The sequence below is a fragment of the Amblyomma maculatum genome, chromosome 7, assembly GCF_055883805.1.
Source record: "Amblyomma maculatum isolate TAMU_Amacu chromosome 7, ASM5588380v1, whole genome shotgun sequence".
NCBI classification, from domain to species: Eukaryota; Metazoa; Arthropoda; class Arachnida; order Ixodida; family Ixodidae; genus Amblyomma; species Amblyomma maculatum.
The window spans coordinates 116,572,453-116,594,674 of record NC_139350.1 but is presented as its reverse complement, the minus strand read 5'-3'; positions in this window follow the sequence as shown (position 1 = coordinate 116,594,674).

Genomic DNA, 22,222 nt, shown 5'->3' with positions numbered 1-22,222 from the left:
AAACTACTCACGGAGGTTGCATTTTGTCTCGTAGTAAGTTTGTAGGTTATAAACCTTTGCCTTATAGTAAATTAGCTAAGGCAACTGTACCTACCTGGCTTGGCCGTGCGCGATGCGCGAACCCATGGTATCATGTGCCGGCGTTGGCAGCTTTCGGCCCCTCGATACTGGCGCAGATTGCGGGTTCGCATTGTACGCAGCAGCAGCAAATTAAGTACCCTTACCTAACTTACTGCGAGTAAATAAAAGTTACCGCAATATCAAAGCTCCGTGTGCAGTTTCGCCACAAACTACTGAGCGGTTAGGCCGGTGAGATACAAGACGCCGCGGTAAACACGTATTAGCATTCGCATGCTGTATCTGCCCCTTGCAAGGTTTCACATGACGTGCAGTGATGAGGAGGCACCGAAGAAACAAAGAAAACAACTTTAATTCGAGAGAAGGCCTACAGAATTTCTCTAGATAAGTCCTAGAGCATATTCCATTATGTCCTGAGGGTAAACAATTGACGTTATTAAAAAAAAAAAACAAAAAAAAAACCTCTCCGCAGCGAAGTGTTGTACTTTCTTAGTCACTCAGCAGTATAAATTATCGCTAAGAACACATTATTATATCGCCCACATAATAATAATAAGCGCAATTACACTGTTGTCTTGTAAACTGTGGACCTTAACGGATGCGGAACAGCGAGCCTGTGAAAAGAGAGATGTGACATGGTCACTTGTGAAGTCGGCTCACTTTAATTACTTCCATTTACTTCCAGCTTGACCTCAAGAAGCTGAACAACTCTGATCGGCATAATTATTCGCTATCTAGCTTTACACACACCCTGAACCCACAGTTGCTCTGTCTTTCCTACTTTTTGTTTCAAGTGGCAGCTTTGATGCAATACTTGAAGGGCCTGCGAGCGGGTCGCACACCATGTGGAGTTGCCGCGATAAGCAAACAGCAACATGCTTTGTGTGCACGTTTGCTTGGCCGCAGCCAGAAGCGAAACACATAGACATGGGTACAAGACTGCACTCACTACGACAAAAAAAGTCATATGAAACTGCGCTCCAGTTATTGTTAGTCGCAGCAAACATATTGAAACAATTGTTTTGGCTCCAGCGGCCAATGCTGTGCCTCGTTGATGCCAGTCTGTTGAGCATTTGGGTTAAGTATACTGACAGTTGTGCTTTGCAATTAAATAGTAATGATGAAGCACAAATCTGTGCCTGTGTGCAGCAATTAGTTCTTCTTTTGACGGTCTTTCATAGGCATCAATCATAAGGTGGCGCTCTGAAGCTATACTTGCAGCTGTGTCTCTGTGTGAAGAGCCCTGAGACCGTTTCTCCGCATCCTGAAGGAGCCTCTGGACGTACGCTGCGCGAAATAGCCATCGTGATTACAACAGTTCACTTAGTTTTTTGTGTAATAATATAAGTAAAACAAAGTTTTAACTTACGAAAAGTATGCTCCATTTTCACTGAAGCGGCACTGAAATATCCTTTTTTTGATTTTGCCATTTTCATTTTCCAGCCGCCCTCTCCTTTCATTTTCTGTGCCTGGAGCTTAGAAGAATTTTCATTGAAGTGAATAACAGCCAGATGTGACCTAAAAAGAAGGTAAATATGAATGAATTTCTCATACTTTGGAAAAAAAATGTGTTTCTTGTTGCCTACTAGCAAAATTATACCAAGTAGAGGCTACTATAAGAAACCATTATGCATTATATTCAAATCAGTGCAGCAGAGATTGCTTTTGTTTTAGCTTCTATATCCAGCGCCTTTATATCAAATTAAAAATGTGATGCAATGATCTTCAAGCAGAAAAATGAATGTATGACATGGGCTATACAACTTCATATCGTGGATCACCCGTGTTCTCCCTGCTGTGGTATTCTAGCGATCATCATTAGTCCAAGTGATCAAGTGAACCTTGAGCATTCTTTCAGTTTCAATACATTAGCTTTGGGACATTCGAGAGGGTTCTAGAGGGGTCGGAAACTTGCGCTGATAACTTCCAGTTCTTTAAAAACTACCTTTGTCTTGGGACTGCACTAAGATGAGGAGCACAAAAGAGAGACAAGGTGTTTTTCCAGCCAGCCCTCCATGCTCGCCCCCAACTTTGTGTCATTGCAGTGTCTCAGCTCATGTCATTTTTGTCTGTATGTATTCCTGGTGCACTGTTCTTTATCTCATCCCATCTGCCTATTCTAATATAACAGCAATGACTTTCAATGAGGACCCTTGGTAGCCTGTGCAGTATGTCTATAGCCTCCTGTCTCACTTTTTCCACGGAAGGGGATTACAGAATGGCTAGTGCTACCATTCTACCAAATATGTTTTTACCATATTATATGAAGCATCCTTTAATGTCAGAAGTGTGCACTGCAGTCTCCTCCAAATGTATGATAACTACCTTTGACATGGAAGTGTTCTAAGTTTCGAAAAGAAAGGCGCAAGATAAGTTCAGCTAATTTTACAGCAGTGTATTTACTATCAGGATTGAAGGATTGTGGCAGCTGGCTCATAAGGTGCATTGAGTGCCTACTTTATGCAGAAGTTGGGATTGAGTTATGTGGAGGGCACTTTTTTTGGCAGATGTCAGGGTCGACTCCTGTGAATCGCAATTGTAGGGTCTCAATTTACCTGGCCTGATAACATGAGAGCTCCAGATCAAGCACTGCACTAAGAAGACTGAAGTCAAGCCCAACTTCCATAAAAAGAAGGCGCCAAATGCGTCCAGTAACACAGCAGCTTCCCCCTCCTTAAATTAAAAAAAAAAAAAAAAAACCTTTGAACTTTTTTTCTCTAAACCTCAGCACTAGACCATGAGAATGACTGTTTTGAGGTGCTTGAAATTGGTCACAAAGCAATTTTTCAGCCCTCCAGGGCTATTCCATAGCACGAACTAAAAGCAATCTGCTTAGTTGCAAGTTCCAATGGGCTGCTTAGCAAGTTGAAGAATCAAAAGGAGCAAAAGGAAATGGAGCAAATGATATGAACTTCTGGTCTTCTTTTTCGCACTGTGTTCTATTTCCTATGGTCTCTGTTCCTTTTATAATGACAATATTATGTACATACATTAAAAGCTTCATGCAAGGACTTATTGTTTGCACATGCCATGCAGAAAAGTTGGACTACATAGTCACACTGGAGGGAAAAATAATGTCTTAGTCTTCTCTTTCATTCAACAAACCTTACTTGCATCCCACCATCCGAGTATGCAATTGATTTGGGAGCAAACTTGATGACAAAGTTGTGAAAAGATTCAAGGGAAGATGTTTGGGCTTTGGGAGACAGTTGTCGAGTGTCAATCAAAAACTGGGAGTTCTTCAGAATGGAGTTCAGCTTCTTGAAAGCACATGAATCTGTTAAAAATATATACATCAAAAATATATAAATATTTGGCTGATGAGTTGCAGTGTTGGTGTGTGTTCTAGTCAATCGTAGATGCTGAACCTGCTTACAGCTGCTGCATTGCAGCTGAAAACAGTTTTAGCATCATATTCTTAAAAACACCCCAGGTCTTGTACTACTATATTACGGTGAAAAGAAATCTAAGAGATGTTGTCGAGCAAACATGCTACACTTTGTCTTCTTTAAAATTGTCAGTATAGGACAGTATGGAAAATCCCATTGTATTTGTGTTCCATACTAGCATGTATAACCAAGCTGCCTCAGTATTAAAATATCTTGCAGTCTCAGCACTCACATTTACATTATTCTGTTTCTTCACTTCATTAGGGGTTTCTTTCTCAGCTATGTCATATGTGAACTTCCTGTTATGTGCGAATGTATACAAAGTTTTTTCTGTGAAGTTCTATTTGCATTACCTATCTCTTAAATTTATCATTGGTTGACAAATGCCACAAGTGTGAGCCGTGCACCTTCCAAACAACATCAAAGTGAAAACTTTACAAAAAAAAACTATGCAAAACAGATTACCTCTGCTCATCCACTGCCTGTTTGCAAGGAGCTAATGCAGGCATTTGATGTATGGTCTATCATGGCCATCACGCTTATCGCATATGTGGTTCAACAGGCTGCTACATGCTGGTCACCATTACCCTGGCCCAGGGCAGCAACATAGACTTGTGATTGTCTGGATCCATGGTTCTATTGCTTCACAGCCCTTTGACCTGCTCACAGCTTCCAACTTCCTTAAATGCAGTATAGAATATTGTTATTACCATGTATTCGCCCTAATTATTAAAGCAAGCAACTGCATGCATCTTTAGTAATGCACCAAGCATCAAAGTAGTGCTGTATGGGCGATTTGCTGCTCTTGCAATATGTCCAGATAGCTGGGTGGTGGTCTGTAGATGAAATTAAAAACTCATTACATAATAATATATGTCAGCAAATGTACCTCTTCACCAATGGTTTGCAACGATAAAACGTTTTGTAATTCAATTGTTGGTATTATATAATGATTAATTTGATTCTTTTTATGTATAGACATGCAAGCAGCACTTGCCAAGGGCACTCTTGGTGAGGATGAAAATAATTTCTCCTAATAATATGCAGAAATTGTCGCCTTTTGTTAAAGACTGCACTGAGACTCGTTAAGTTGAGGCCAGGCACCCTGCTCGCACTATTGGGCACTGCAGCTGACTTCACACAGTTAATATGAATTGCAGCTTGCCAATTTTCATATCGCAGCATTGCCTTACCTCTACTATTCTTACCTGTTCCCATTGTAGAATATGGTCAGTCTGAATGATAACAACGTTGTACGTGCAGTACTTGGCGCTGTAGCCCGGGGAGTCGCAACGCCCATCTCCTGCGAGGTCCACTTCCATTCCATCCAGCTGGCTGATGATCTGCACCCGCTGTTCCTGGAAAAGCTGGGACAAAAATAAATGTGCATTTGTGAGCCACTTGTAACATTGTGCCGAATGTGTCACTCGATCGTTGCACTACTGCATGCGCGCGCTGTTTTTTCTTTTTTTATTACGCAAGCTTGCCATAAGGCATATTATAAGAACCCGTGAAAATTATTTTCCGTTAGGAACCGGAGAAGGCTCTTGCTCTTATTGCTGTCGGTGAGCCATTTGGAGCAAATGGCTCAAGGAGCAAGGAGCCTCTTCCCTTGTTGTGGTTAACCCCCCCCCCCTTTCCGCAGGAAAAATCTAGTTGTGTATATAACTCCTGTCTATGCTCCTGTCAAAACCAACTCTTACACTTCCGATCGGCAGCTGATCGCTTAGGGATAAAGAGGCACAACTTTGAGCGACTAAGCCAGTTCACGCGAGTGATAACGTTTCATTCGCGACCCCCCCCCCCCCCCCCCCCTCCTGCTGAAGGGTAAAGCCTCTTGGCACTTTTTTTTTCTGTTTCCATCTCTTCATTCCTGACTTTCTTTTTATCAACGCCCATCTCGGTTTTCACGTGTTTCTAATTCCTGGCCGCCTCGGTTGGTAAAATTGGACGCGGCTCCATCCGCGCGACATTTCAGGGTGCGCTCTGTACAAACACCACACGGCGTTAAAAAAAGAAAAAGAAAAAAAAAGCTACAGGGCGGGAGTCATGCTGCGATAATAATCGGGCACCGAACAGAGTTTGTTTACTTCCTGTCGGCGCGCGTGTTCGCCGTTGCAGTCAGCTGACGCCGAACCGCGGCTGACAAACTACACCACAGCGCACAACTACGCAGTCCCCTTCTCCTCATCCCCTTCCTTTTTTGTTTTTTCTTTACAATCGATCGTTATCTTTCACGAAGGGGCATCATATAGTCAAAAGCAAGAGGAACCTAAACACGGAGGTTTCAAGGTTCGGGCAAGGTGCACGAGAGAGTTTCCCTCCGCAACGCCCGGAAGACCGCTCTCTGTGATCTCGATTCTGAATTTCTAGTCTTTCGCTAACATCTCATGCCCTTGCTGCGGTACGGATATTATGGACCCCGAGCTTGAAAAGCGACTTCGGCGAATGAGTACCGAGATGGGACTCGACCCCCACAAGTACACGCCGTTGAAGAATCCGCTGCTAAACCCCGACGATGGTAGTATACGGCTTATATTTGTGCATTGGTGCGTGGGGTCGACTAGCATAACATTAAAAAATAATAAAATCCCATCGTAAGCTCGCCACTGGTTTATTTCGAGCAGTGTAGTTCACAGTGATCATGACAAATCTTGCTATATGCATGCCACAACGCCGAGCAAGATCGCCTGAGTTAAAAAAAAAAACAATTCACTCTGTACTGTGACAACGCGTCTAAAGCTAATATTATCACAATCTTTTCATTTTACACTTACCGGCAGGGTTGGAAGAAACAGCGTTGGTACCGCTCCGTCATGCAGACTCAGTCTTGTTGGGATCCCCAAATCGCGAACCACATATCCGGGTAAAGCAAACCTACATAAACGCTCTCATCACCGATGCTGGCTATCCGATGATCTGTAGCCACTGTTTCCGGAAGTTGGCGTTTTGAAGCGCTTGATGCAGAATGTTTTTCCTGCCGTCACTAGCAATACCTTCGCAGCCAGGGACTGCACACTGTAACAACCTCCCGCTCATGTCCCGTCAACAACAATTCAGCGCTTCGATAACTGCCTTCGCGAACTCAAGAGAGTGACCAGTCTAGCCCAGAACTGTTCTGCACCCGTCGCGCACACGACGTAACACAAAATCGAAGGTGAGGTCAACGCTAGGGATGTATAGCGTGGCAACAAAACTTGCGAGTTCGTGCCGAAGGGCGATGACGATGAAGCAGACGACAAGAGGCCCCCGGCGGCGCGTCGGCAAGCAAGCGCGCCAAAACGGAAGTTGCGGCGTGCGGCGCTAAGCAAAAAAAGTAAAAGCGCAGATGCGTCAGTTGTGACGTGTCAGTGGGCGAGGCCTTGGAGGAGGGTCAGCCTTTGCGCGCGCTAAAAAGTTGAAAAGAGGAGGAAAGCCGCGAAGGCGCAGATATTCAAAATTTGATTGCAAATAACTCTGCTTCCAAATGCCGCCTTTAAAAAATTTTTGCGGGAAGGTTATCTTACATCGACATTCTTTCACATACTAGGCATAGGGAAACTGTATCGCTAAGGCTGTTTTGGGCCCCTTTAACATTCTATCAATAATGCATCTCACCAAACTTCTCTACAAAGTGACCTCAACAGTGTTCTACAATGGTGCAGTAATTTGACAGTTGTCCTAAATGGCACTAAATGTAAATACTATCCTTCTGTCACTGTAATAATTCCTATTTCTTTCAGTACAGCACTTCTAAAGCATCACTAGAAGTTGTGGAATCTTATAACTACTTATGTGCGGCCTTCTCAAAAGGCCCATATCGGCGCATGCATGTTACTAATGTCATCTCGGCATCTAATAAAACATTAGGCTTTCTGAAATGTCATCTGCGCAGTGCTTCACCACATGCCAAATTTTCTGCGTACTATTCAATTGTCAGGCACCGGCTTGTACATGTATCACCAATTTCGAACCTGTATCTATCTTATCTCATCCGCTCATTAGAATCGATTTAAATCCATGAGTCGGATGCATTCACTCTTTTTACCTATATGACATCAGCGTTTGGTCTTTAAAACCTTAATGTGGCTTCTCAGCGTTCTCCAGTCAACCCCGCATCGCTATTTGTGATGCACCATACATCACAGCAGCAGCCTGCATATTCCATCTGAGCAGCCTTGCAATTACAGTGCGGCCATTACCTCAAACCGCAACATCAAGCACCTTCTATTATTTCCGAACTGCTAAAGACTGTAATGGCCTTCCCCAAGAGATAACTGTTACCTCGTCCCCATTGATATTCTATCGCCTTTAACTGACCGTATATTTAAATTATTGTTTATAATGAGATATTTGCATTCTGTATAAAATCCCAGCGCTTTTGTAATGCTCTATTACAGGGGACTTGTAAGGTAATAAATTGAACTGAACTGAGGGAACATTATTACAAAAAGCAGAATGAAATCTACAAAAAAGAAGACACATACTAACTATGTCACACAAAATATATCAGATTTCTGACAACTTGAATAACCCTGGCATTTTTACTTTGTTCAAGGAAACTTTTATCCTTTTAGAAGGAGTTAATTGTACTATTATTGCCACTAAAATCTTCACTTCATTTCTTTTACATTGCAACGATGCTTGCGAAGGCGTTCATCAGAAAAATTTCACTTTGACCCGTATGCTTCTTTCAATATGTCAATGGTAGGCTGGACACATAAACAAGTAGCGTTACATTGCACAGGTGCAAGAGTCAGACAATTTTATTTTCAAACAGTAAACAGTTGGAAGTTAGCACACGGCTGTCTTTTCTCGTCCTTGGCCAGTCCCTTCGCAATTTGTTTTAGGTATTGACAACACGCCCAAAATGCCACCCTTAGAGAGTAGAGGTGGAGCATCGAGTGCAAGCACATTTCTGGTTACGAGTTTATATCCGTAATTATTCGGCGCGTCCACATTCTAAAAACCTGTGCTTGACATACAGTTTTTGTAGTGAATAAGTTAGCGTAGCTAGATGCTGAGCTACACTGGAGTAGGTTTGCGCATTTTGCTGGTACCTCCAAAAGGCCGCTACTGCACATGCGCTGTTACCACGACATCCGGTTAAGCAAGAGTGGTATATCCGGGTTTGCGTGCATTCCGTTCAAAATAAAGATATCAATATTTGCATAGAATAGGCATTTTTTCAAAAGGTCAATAATTGTGATTTTAAACGCATTCATTGCGAGTAACTGAGAAGTAACCTATACGCGAAAGTTCAAGGGCAGATATTGCAGGAATAATGAGCATACTTGTGCAAAACTAGATATAAAAAGTATATGGTTTCTCCCTTGTTCATAATGGGCGCTCGATGAAACTGCAACGTGCATGGTTCGTAATCCCCATTTTGGCGGGAATCCGTCTCTTCCCTGACCCGTTCTTTGAATGAACATGGCACACGCATTGTCTGAAATTCAATGAGCAAATGCACTTGCATGCACGGTGTCTTTGTTGGAAGCCACTTGAAGATTGTTGTCAGTAATGCGACCATATCAAGGAATTCTATATATTTGTAGCAAAGCTCCGCTATGTTAGCAATAATGCTATCTGGAATATCACGCACACATGTTAATCGGCCACCACCCCTAAGCCATATTGAAGAGCTAGACAGTTGAGGCTGCGTTGTTAGTTACATTTCTTCTGACCCACTGTCATTGTTGCAGCATTGACTGCAGCATTGTTTGCTGGATGTTGTCTTTTGACTCCCTCTGTTCAAAATCGGCTCGTTGCACAGAAGCAGCACTGATGGCAGTGCATCTGGAAATGTAAGGAGGACAAGAATGCAAGGCCTTCAAGTGATGCAGCCAAAAAGGCCTGCTCAATCTCAAATATGATTTTAAGATCCAAACTTTCACTTACATCGACTAAAACGTTTCTGACGACCACATATGCCTGGACTTAACTCGTCCGAACAAAAAGCATCAAAGCGCTTTCTATTGGCCATCACATTCTAAAGAGGACAAATTGTGGCTTTCAGAAGCTCTGAAACCACCAAGCGAGAATGACAAAGTGATAACTAAGGAACATCCGGGCACAGGTGGCACAGGATGAAGTGGTGCAGGTTTGTCATTGAATGTGATAGCTTAAAATACAGGCTTGCGACTTGACAAGTTTACATACATATAGCATGGTGCACCACCACATGAGTTCCTTCCAGAAAAAGGAAAAAGAGAGGGGGGGATGCTTTCACTGCTTCCATTTCAAGAAATCTTGGGACACAACTAGTTGTATTCATAAAATATCCAGATTGCTTCTAGCAAAGTCAATAGAATATTTTTGTTTGCATTATATGCTAATGGCCACGCGAGTATGCCAGGACGCCCAGATGCGGCAGCACAAATATTGAAATATCTTTGGTGAACAGACTACTGTCAGAATTTACGGGCTTTTCTATCCGCAGACCTATATCGAGCTTGGCATGACGAAGGAGTATAGTGCAAATAATTGAGGTTCACATTACCAAGATTTTACAGTATTTGGTGGCGAATAAGTTTTATTGCTACTGCTTACTAATTTGATGCCCATTAAGTCTGACAGGTAGATCAGTCCTGCTTGTGACATTATTTTCACATCATTGTTTTGCCGAAATGTGTATTCTCTTTACTTTGAATCACCTGTACTAATATTTCTGCAAATAACGTTTATCATCTCCATTTGCATCAGGCCTAGAAAGTTGACGCTCACACACGACAAGTGTCAGCTCATGAGGTGATCACAACAGTCTTAATAAATAATGATAATGGAAGTTTCTAAGGCAGCCAGTTAGATGGAGCATGCCTTAAAAAAACAAATGCACAAAAGAGTAACACCAATGCAGTTTGACATTAACCAGTACAACAATATTTGCCGTCTCGTCAACAGCGGGCACTGAAAAGTCTCCGAATATACTTTCAGCCCAGATGAATTCCCGTTTTAGCTGAATTGTAGTCTTGAGCTCGGATCCACTTAAAACATTTGTGGCACTAATACCTGTGGAGGCAGTGTTGGACGAGGTCAATGCTCCACGTTGTGACCACCTCCCATAGCTGCCGGCGCTGCATTTGAAGTAAATTCCTGACGCAAGTGTTCGGCTGCACGGTTCTAGTTTGGCACAATTTGAGAGCTTTTTCATGTGGTTGCGCACTTGCATCCTGTTACGAGTTAGTACCACAGCTTTTCCGCATTCAATTAGGGCCACCTCCTGCTTGCTGGATCAATGAGCGCTGCTTGTTCAGCTGTGCAGACTGGACCTGCATTGTGACACTCCGCCCACCGCTAGTTCTCTGCAGCTCTTCGGGGTGATTCTCACCGAGCTGGCTGACAATAATCTTCAATGCTTCATCACTTATAGGACCTGGCTTGTTCATCAGGCAGGTGGTGTAATACTCGGCATACCTTTACATCCTGTCCATTATCTGAGCGAAGCCGCAGCGGGGGTATTACCTGGTTTCACCTGAAAGCACAGATGAGCTTCGTGCTGCCTGTGCCAATATAGGCCGTGCTTTGGAAGGCCCTCGGGGAGCTTCTCTCATTGCTGTGGGTGCCAGTGGATTGAATGTGAAAAGGGTTCGCTGCTGCTTGGGCACAGAACCACCGTTTGCCACAAAGTGAACTACAGGCACAGATCGGATGTTCGTTCCTGATGAGCATAACTGGTGCAGATGACAAAGGCCCAGAAAATGCGGAATGGGTAAAAGTTGTACAAGAGCTGGCTGAAGAACGGAGGCTTCCTGTGCAGTACATATTATGGACAGTTAAATAGACTGCTGTTTGGTATATAAGTCGCTGTTTCCGAGGGTAGAAGCTGCTTCAATGTACTGAACTTCTGTGCATACTTGTATTTAAGCTTGGTGTATGCCTGCGGCCAAAGCAAAACATTCACAAATTTGTCTGTGCCTTCAGGGATGTTGCATAAGATTGCTAAATAAGATAACCATCTTTCATAGTGCCTCCACTGAAAAACTGGTGAATCAGCTAAAAATACCACAATCTGAGATTTTACAGTGCATACAATAGCACCCATTTTCACTGTAAACCAAACTGCCAAGGACCCTATTTATTTCCAACAAGTGATATATATGGTGGAGACTTGGCGACTGGCTCAATGAAGATTGACGACTGGATGAAAAGAACTGTCATGGGGCCGGTGACCTGTACTGACGTCACAGTAAAGATGCAGGTGGGACATTGCCGCTGAGGAACTGGTCGATGTCGCGAGGGGGTTCAACACGGCGCAGTCGTTGGGAAACCAGTGAGAATCTTTGCAAGCCTATGCTTTGGTACGGGCAGTGGTGCAATATGTTACTCGCTTCACCGCAGTGGAAGCACATGGGAAGGTAGTTCGGCACTGTCCATGCCTACACTTTCCCAACAGGCAGTCAAAAATCAGGCACATTAGTCGAAACTGGATATCAGGGTGCAGGGCGAGAGGGAGAAGCGGGGCCTGCAGGAAGCCGGTGTTGCTAGTGCAGCAGTGTCCAACACGTCGCCGAAGTCATAACATATGATGCAGGTGGCTGGGGGATGGCATTGATGGCAATGGTTGGTGGAGGTCTCGCAGACCGTTGGAGATACCTCCAACATGCAGATGTTGCGCAAGAGAGGGCAGCTTTTCAGCTTTTTGCACACGATGCTTCAGATAAGTTCACGAAAGAATTCACTATGTCGTTTCCGGATATGCCTCAGGTAAAATGGAGCACCTTCTTCGCCTCTTATATAGATGGATCCGTGCGGTTGCAAACCAGTCATTTCTTCCATAAAATTGGGGACGCTCTCCTTAGGCCTCTATTCTTGGGACTGTAAAACCAGTTCAGCTACATCTCTTCTTACAACATTCAAAAGTTCCGAGCAGCTGCCACAAGAAATCTTGCCAGCGGGCGATGGTAGCCTCGTGGCTACCGAGCCACATCTTGGCTGCATTTTTCTAGTGCAAAATAAATATTCCACAGCCTGCGCTCCTCATCCGAAGCAATAAACGCAGCGACGTGGTCATAGGTGGTCACCAATCCTTCAACATCCACAAATTTGTTGCCATAAAAGGGCATGGGCATATGCGGAACACTGAAGAGGTGTGGCTGAGAACTCACGGGAAAATAAACGGACTGGCCTGCTGCCATGGTGGAATGGGTCGCAATGGGGAGGCAAGCAAACCACCATCGGGACCTAAGCCTCGCACACGGTGGCTCACCTTGTGCATAGGCATCGTGCCCGCAGATGTAGATGGGCATTTGGGGCACCCAGAATCTCTTCGTACATGGGATTACCCCGCATCTCCACCAAAATGTCACAGAAGAAGGTTTAATGGCACCAACACACAGGCACTGGCAAAAGAGATCACATCTAGGCCAGCCAACGCGCGAGCGGACTCCCGAGAGAAAAATTAAGAGGGATTGATTGGTTAGTCATTAAATAGGTTACTGATATTTAGTTATTAAATTACCTAATTAGCCGTAAGCAGTATTAAATTATTCAAACAATTAGTCATTATTAGTGATTGTTCATTGATTGGCACATGGCCATATAAGGCACGCTTTCGCGCATACTGTAGTGGTGCTCTGTGATTGGTCGATACCTTTATGAAGTCCTTCCGCCTCGGCCAATCAGAGCCGCCGCAAAAGCGGAACACAGTTTTTCCATGGCAGCATGAGAATTAAAGGCTTTCGCCTAAAAAGAATACGGGCACACGCCAATCTCCCGAGTTTGCTCCCATGCCGGCGCCAGTATTTACCATTGCAGTATTATGAACGACTTACCTCAGTGGTTCTTGCAATACATGCATGTTTGTAGATGACTGCTTTTTAACATACTATCAATATGCATCTGACCAAACAACTCTACAAAGTGACCTCAACAGTGTTCTACAATGGTGCAGTAATTTGATAGTTGTCCTAAATGGCACTAAATGTAAATACTATCCTTCTGTCACTGTAATAATTCCTATTTCTTTCACTACCGCACTTCTAAAACATCACTAGAAGTTGTGGAATCTTATAACTGCTTATGCGCGGCCTTCTCAAAAGGCCCATATTGGCGCATGCATGTTACTAATGTCATCTCGGCATCTAATAAAACATTAGGCTTTCTGAAATGTCATCTGCGCAGTGCTTCACCACATGTCAAATTTTCTGCGTACTATTCAATTGTCAGGCACCGGCTTGTACACGTATCACCAATTTCGAACCTGTAATCTATCTTATCTCATCCGCTCATTAGAATCGATTTAAATCCATGCAGTCGGATGCATTCACTCTTTGTACCTATATGACATCAGCGTTTGGTCTTTAAAACCTTATTGTGGCTTCTCAGCGTTCTCCAGTCAACCCCGCATCGCTATTTGTGATGCGCCATACATCACAGCAGCAGCCTGCATATTCCATCTGAGCAGCCTTGCAATTACAGTGCGGCCATTACCTCAAACCGCAACATCAAGCACCTTCTATTATTTCCGAACTGCTAAAGACTGGAATGGCTTTCCCCGTGACATAACTGCTACCACGTCCCCATTGACATTTTATCGCCTTTAACTGACCGTCTACTTCAATTATTGTTTATAATGAGATATTTGCATTCTGCATAAATCCCAGCGCTTTTTCAATGCTCTCTTACGGGGGAACTGTAAGGTAATAAATTGAACTGAACTGAAGGAACATTAGTACAATAAGCAAAATGAAATCTACAAAAAAGAAGACACATACTATGGCACACAAACTATATCAGATTTCTGACTTCTTCAATAACCGTGGCATTTTCACTTTGTTCAAGAAAAGTTCTAACCTTTTAGAAGGTCTTAATTCTACATTTATTGTCTTATTGTCGCTCGAATCTTCACCTTTCTGCAGTGTACATCAAGATAACCACTTTTCATTTCTTTTACATTGCAACGATGCTTGCGAAGGCGTTCGTGCAAAAGCATTTCACTTTGACCCGCATGTTTCTTTCATATGTCAATGGTAGGCTGTACACATAAAAAAGCAGCGTTACATTGCACAGGTGCAAGAGGCAGACAATTTTATTTTCAAACAATAAACAGTTGCAAGTTAGCACACGGGTGTCTTTTCTTGTCCCTGGCCAGTCCCTTCACAATTTATTTTAGGTATTGACAACGCGCCCAAAATGCCACACTTAGAGAGTGGAGGTGGAGCATCGAGTGCAAGCGCATTTCTGGTTACGAGTTTATATCATTAATTATTCTGCGCGTCCACATTCTAAAAACTTGTGCTGCACATACAGTTTTTGTAGTGAATAAGTTAGCGTAGCTGGAAGCTGAGCTAGACTGGAGTAGGTTTGCGCATTTTGCTGGTGCCTCCAAAAGGCCGCTACTGCAGATGCACTGTTACCACGACATCCGGATAAGCAAGAGTGATATATCCGGGTTTGCGTGACTCCGTTCAAAATAAAGATATCAATATTTGCATAGAATAAGCATCTTTTCAAAAGGTCAATAATTGTGATTTGAAACGCATTCATTGCGAGTAATTGAGAAGTATCCTATAAGCGAAAGTTCAAGGGCAAATATTGCAGGATTAATGAGCATACTTACGCAAAACTAGATATAAAACATATCTGGTTTCTCCCTTGTTCATAATGGGCGCTCGATGAAACTGCAACGTGCATGGTTCGTAATCCCCATTTTGGCGGGAATCCATCTCTTCCCTGACCTGTTCTATGAATGAACATCGCACACGCGTTGTCTTAAATTCAATGAGCAGAAGCACTTGCATGCACGGTGTCATTGTCGGAAGCCATTTGAAGATTGTTGCCAGTAATGCGACCATATTAAGGAATTCTATATATTTGTAGCAAAGCTCCACTGTGTTAGCAATAATGCTATCTGGGACATCACGCACACATGTGAGTCGGCCACCACCCCTGAGCCATATTGAAAAGCTAGACAGTAGAGGCTGCGCTGTTAGTTACATTGCTTCTGACACACTGTCATCTCCACTGTTTGCAGCATTGTTTGCTGGATGTTGTCTTTTGACTCCTTCTGTTTAAAACCGGTTCGCTGCATAGAAGTAGCACTGATGGCAGTGAATCTGGAAACGTAAGGAGTACAAGGATGCAAGGCACTGACACCTCCCAGTGATGGCACTTCAAGTGATGCAGCCAGAAAGGCCTGCTCAATCTCAAATATAATTTTAACATCCAAACTTTCACTTACATCGACTAAAACGTTTCTGACGACCACATATGCCTGGTCTTAACTTGTCCAAACAGAAAGCATCAAAGCGCTTTCTATTGGCCATCACATTCTCAAGAGGACAAATTGTGGCTTTCAGAAGCTCTGCCACCACCAGCCAAATATGATCAAGTGATAACTAAGGAACATCCAGGAACAGGTGGCACAGGATGAAGTGGTGCAGGTTTGTCATTGAATATGATAGGCTCAAATACAGGCTTGCGACTTGACAAGCCTACATACATAAAGCATGGTGCACCACCACATGAGTTCCTTACAGGTCTTACAGGTAGATCAGTCCTGCTTATGACGTTATTTTCACATCATTGTTTTTGCAGAAATGTGTATTCTTGTTACTTTAAATCACCTGTACTTATATTTCTGCTAATAATCTTTATCATCTCCATTTGCATCAGGCCTAGAAAGTTTACGCTCACGCACCACAAATATCAGCTCATGCGCGGATCACAACAATCTTTATAAATAATGATAATGGAAGTTTCTAAGGCAGCCAATTAGAAGGAGCGTGCATTAAAAAAAAACGAAAGCACAAAAGAGTAACACCAATGCAGTTTGACGTCAACCAATATAACAATGCTTGCCGTCTCGTCAAAAGAGGGCACTGAAAAATCTGCGAATATACTTTCAGCTCAGGTGAATTCCCTTCTTAGCTGAATTGTAGTCTTGAGCTGGAATCCACTTAAAACATTTGTGGCAGTCGATGCAGTGTTCGACGAGGTCAATGCTCCACGTTGTGACCACCTCCCATAGCTGCCGGCGCTGCATTTGAAGTAAATTCCTGAAGCAATTTTTCGGCTGCGCGGTTCTAGTTTGGCACAATTTGAGAGCTTTTTTCATGTGGTTGCGCACTTGCATCCTGTTACGAATTAGTACCACAGCTTTTCCGCATTCAGTTAGGGCCATCTCCTGCTGGCTGCATCAATGAGCGCTGCTTGTTCAGCTCTGCAGGCTGGGCCTGCATTGTGACACTTCGCCCACCGCTAGTTCTCTGCAGCTCTTCGGGGTGATTCTGACCCAGCTGGCTGACAATAAACTTATATGCTTCATCACTTATCGGACCTGGCTTGTTCACCAGGCAGGTGGTGTATTACTCGGCATACCGTTACATCCTGTCCATTATCTGAGCGAAGCCGCAGCGGGGGTATTACCTGGTTTCAGCTGAAAGAACAGCTGAGCTGGCGGTGCTGGTGCCAGTTGAGGAAGACCCTCGTAGAGCTTTTCTCATTGCTGTGGGTGCCTCTGTGTTGGATATGAACAGGGGTCGCTGCTGCTGCTGGGGCACAGAACCACCGTTTGCCACAAGATAAACTACAGGGAGATCTTTTCATGCGGTTGCGCACTGGCATTGTGTTGGGAATTAGTACCACAGCTTTCTCTATTCAGTTAGGGCCATCTTCTGATGGCTGCAACAGTGAGCGCTGCTTGTGCAGCTTTGCAGATTATGCCTGCAATGTAACACTACGCCCACCGCTTGTTCTCTGCACCTCTTCGGGGTGATTCTGAGCCAGAAGGCTGACAATAAACTTCAGTGCTTCATCACTGATAGAACCTGGCTTGTGCACCAGGCAGGTGGTGTAATACTCACTTGGGCATATCGTTACATCCTGTCCGTTATCTGAGCGAAGGCGCAGCGGGGTATTTCCTGGTTCCATCTTAAAGCACAGCTGAGCTTCGTGGTGCCGGTGCCAGTTGAGGCCGCGCTTTGGAAGGCCCTCGGGGAGCTTGTCTCACGGCTGTGGGTGCCGCTGGATGATTGGATGTGAAAAGGGGTCGCTGCTGCTGGGGCACAGAACCACCGTTTGCCACAAGGTGAACTGCAGGCACAGATCAGATGTTCGTTGGGCCCTTGGCAGATGCACTACTGGTGATCGGTGGCTTTATGAGCATAACTGGTGCAGATGACGAAGGCCCAGAAAATGCGGAATGGGTAAAAGTTGTACAACAGCTGGCTGAAGAACGGACGCTTCCTGTGCAGTTAAATAGACGGCTGTTTGGTATATAAGTCGCTGTTTCCGAGGGCAGAAGCTGCTTCAATGTACTGAACTTCTGTGCAGACTGGTATGGAAGCTTGGTGTATGCCTGCGGCCATAGCAAAACATTCACAAATTTGTCGGTGCCTGCAGGCATGTTGCATAAGATTGCTAATTAAGATAACCATCTTCCATAGTGCCTGCACTGGAAAACTGGTGAATCAGCTAAAAATAACACAATCTGAGATATTACAGTTCATAGAACGCAGCACACATTTTCACTAAAATATTACCAAGGACCGTATTTATTTCCAACAGGTGAGATATAAGAAAATAATCAAGTTTAAATGTTGCTTTTTTATTTTATAGGACTTTTGAAGTAACCAGGCTTGCATGAGCGATTACAGATTACAGGATGAGAACGCTATTAGTTCTCTTCACAACAAAGACCCACAAGTACTCATTAGCTTTCAGAACAGTTGTTGGCGAGAAAGGTTTGTGCAAGTTTATAATAAGCCAGAAATTGCATAAGAATTTTAGTGCTTTGCAAGTTGAGGATTTCTTGGCCGCAAAATTACTCTGGTGATGTTTTCCGTTTCTTGAATTCCAATGCTCCTGTTAGCTGCACATTTTCTGTTGATGTGGATTATTTTTTTTATTCAAGGCCTTGTGAAGAATTGTACGTTGCTGTTAGAGAATCAATTGAAAGGAATGGCGAGGTAGCATTTCCGAACTCAGCCGGTGTGCCAACAGACTAGTTCATTTCATTGCAGTAATTTTGATTGCAACCCACTTTTATTTCTTTTGAAGATGACATTTAATTCAATGACAAAGCACTTGCATTCGATCCTCCGTTGCACCAACCCTTTGTAATATATTTTTAGCGGCTACTGACCAATCACTGTGTGATGTGTTTACAAACCAGGCATTTAGATACGTTGAAAATTTTTGTTTGTCTTATCTAAACAAAGAAATTTGACCCGCACTCATTCAGTGAATAGCATTTTAACTCTTTTTAAATATTATGGGAAGGGTTTGAAGTTTGCGTATGAACATCCGATCAAATGTGCGCTGCTATGTTTTTATCTTAGCTTGGAGTTTCGTTTCGATCACACCTGCTGGCACTCTGCTCCACGATTGCAGAAAGGGCGTCCTCCTTAAGATTTTGCCCATTTGAAGATAGTTAAAAGACCCATGTTAGTTCGTGCTTGGAAACTTCTCTCACAAAGTCATGCCTGCGTACAATGCACAACCAGTTTTACAACCACAAAAACCGGCTGCTTTCAGCCGGCTTCCCTTATGAGATCAACTCAGCTGTTGCCGAGAACCTTCTTAGAAAGGCAAAAAAATGAAACCATCACAAGATCATGGAGCCATTGCCCCGAAGAAAGACTACAGTATTCCTGTATAGGCACAAGGTCACCCCCCCCCCCCCAAAAAAAAAAAAAAGTGGCAAGCAGGCATGAGGTCAATGTGGTTTTTCAGTGCCATGACAGCCCGCAGGGTTAGTCCAAGGATCAGTGCTGATGATGCAGACGAAGAGCATGTGATGTAAAACATGACAAGTCATTTGCGAAATGTCTTATGGGCGTTGTGTATCAGATCCCACTCAAGTGGGCCAGACAGGACGCTTCTTGAGTGAATGCACAGTAAAGCGTCAGCGTTCAATTAGTAATAGAGAAGGCGCAAATCGTCCTGCTCACTGCGTTACATGTGTCGGTTGTGAATCACTATTTAAAAGTATTAGTATTTTAGGCAGGAGCACGGACATAGTAGCCCGTGAGATTTTGCTAGCGTGCCATATCAAGACAAAAGGCGATAATTGTGTTAGGGACACTTCTGTTTCCTTGTACAATGCGGAAACGAATTTTTTGAGCGGCTTTGGTTAACTGTCGCGCAAGTTATGGTTTGTCCGCGCATTCCTTCTGCCGCTCCCTTTCGTAAGCATTTGTGCACACAGCCTATATAAGGAGCACTGGAGCGAATAAATATACCAGTTGATAGTTTGGGCTCTTTCTGCCTACATTGTGTTTATTTTTCCTCTGTGTGCCTTTCTTTGGGCAACTCATTCATACAATAGTATGTACCAAATTCCCTGACAAGAGGTCTAAACTACTATGCGAAAAGCTGCACTAAGGCAGTTGCACCAAAATATTGTTAGGTAAGTTTATATGTGGTGTCTGTGAATCCTTGGGAGCAAATGACCTGACAGATGCAGCACAAAGGGAAGGGTGCTGCCACAGGGGTGTCTATTGTGCATGCTGATGAATGCTGAAATGCAAGAAGGCGTTAGAAAATCAAACTTTACAAGAAAAATAATATTATTACGCCCTTAGCGTCGCGACTGAGAAGTTCTAGTCGGTTCAGTATGCTAGGTACACACGGCTAGCGGGAACGAAACAAGTGCCACAAGACAAAGGTCGAACGGGCGCGCACACTTCTTCTTCCTCTTCCTTCTTTCTTCATCCGTGCTCTGTTTTTGAACAAGTCCGTAACACTTCCCCGTCGCAGGCGAAACCCTCCGGGTGAGTCAATCGTCAGCACGAGGATGACAGGGATTCAGACGCGCGACGTTGGCAAGCTCAGTTCGTGAAGAACGTCGGCCACTTTTGGTAAGGCGCGCAATCCGATAGGTGAGGTCACTAATTGCCTGAAGGATAACATAAGGACCGATATAGTGCGCGAGCAGTTTCTGACTTAAGCCACGCTTCCTTAGTGGACGCCAAAGCCACACCATATCTCCAGGGAGGTAGGTGACGTGGCGATGGTGCACCGTAGCGGGATTTCGAGCGCTTTTGTGAGGCAAGAGTTCTCAGGCAGGCTATCTGGCGGGCTTCTTCAGCCCGGCAGAGGATCTCAGCAATCTCAGGTTCGTCGTCTGTGGAGAACGGGAGGATGGTGTCGAGGATGTGTCGAGGAGACCGGGCATAGAGGAGAAAGAATGGACTGTAACTTGTTGTTTCCTGTTGGGCGGTATTGTATGTGTATGTTATAAATGGTAGCACAGTGTCCCAGTCCTTGTGATCGGCGGCGACGTACATTGAAATCATGTTGGTGAGTGTCCGGTTGGTTCGCTCGGTCAACCCATTTGTTTGCGGATGATACGGGATAGAATGTCGGAAATGCGTTTGGCACAAACGAAGGAGTTCTTCGACAACATCAGCGGTGAACTGACGCCCTCGGTCGCTGATCAACACTCGGGGAGGCCCATGGCGCAGTATAACAAGGTGCAGCAGGAAGAGGGAGACTTGGTGTGCAGTAGCCGATGGAAGGGCTGCCGTCTCACAGTAACGAGTGTGGTAATCAGTGCAGATGACGATCCAGCGGTTGCAAGAATGAGACTTGGGAAAGGGTCCCAAGAGGTCTACCCCAACTTTCTCAGGGGATCTTGGAGGCGTCACCGGATGAAGAAGACCAGGAAGAGTGCCGGCGGGGCGTTTGTCACTCGCACACTGAGCACAGCTAGCCACATACTTCTCAGTGGTTTCACGCATCCGGCGCCAGTAGAAACGTTCTTGGATGCGATAGAGCATCCGCGCAGATCCCAGGTGGCCCGAAGTGGGGTCGTCGCGCATAACGCGCAGAACAGAGGAGCGTAGGCTGACGGGCACCACCAGAAGGTAGCGGAGACCAGTGGGAGAATAGTCCTTTTTGTACAAAAGACCACTCCGTATAAAATAGGGACTGGAAGCTGTAGGGTCTCTTGCAGCGGTAAAGAATGGTTGGAGATCCTCATCTTTCCTCTGCTCAGTGCGGAACGTACGGGTATCGGGGAATGGAGGTAAAACCGCAGCGATGTAATGATCAAAGTTGTCGGCGTCACATCCCGTTGTGGGAAGCGGTAAACGTGAGAGACAGTCCGCGTCAGCGTGCCGGCGTCCACTCTTGTACGAAACTGTATAATCAAACTCTTGTAAACGGATTGCCCACCGTGCAAGACGGCCAGATGGGTCACGGAGGTTTATCTGCCAGCACAGAGAATGATGATCAGTGACCACTATGAAGGGCCGCCCGTATAGATAACAGCGAAATCGCTGAACGGCGAAAACTACCGCTAGGCATTCCTGCTCAGTGATTGTGTAATTGCGTTCAGGTTGGCTTAAGGAACGACTGGCGTAAGCAATAACATGTTCCTTGTCGCCGGAACGCTGAATCAGCACAGCACCATTGCCAACACCACTGGCGTCCATGTGCAGTTCCGTTGGAGCAGAAGGGTTGAAATGCCGGAGAATCGGATGTGATGTTAGTAAAAACTTGAGCTGGCAAAAAGAAGAGTCACACTCTGATGTCCACTGGAAGGGAGCGTCTTTGTGGAGAAGGCACGTAAGCGGGTTAGCAATGTCAGCAAAACGGGGAATGAAGCGGCGGAAATATGAGCACAGTCCTAGGAAACTTCGGAGTTCCTTCACGTTCTGAGGTGTTGGAAACGATGCAACGGCCGCGGTCTTTTGAGGGTCAGGTCTGACGCCTTCACAATCGACGAGGTGTCCTAGAACCAAAATCTGACGCTCACCGAAGCGACACTTCTTCGAATTAAGTACTAGACCGGCGTTTTTAAAGCAGTCAAGCACGAGAGCGAGGCGTTC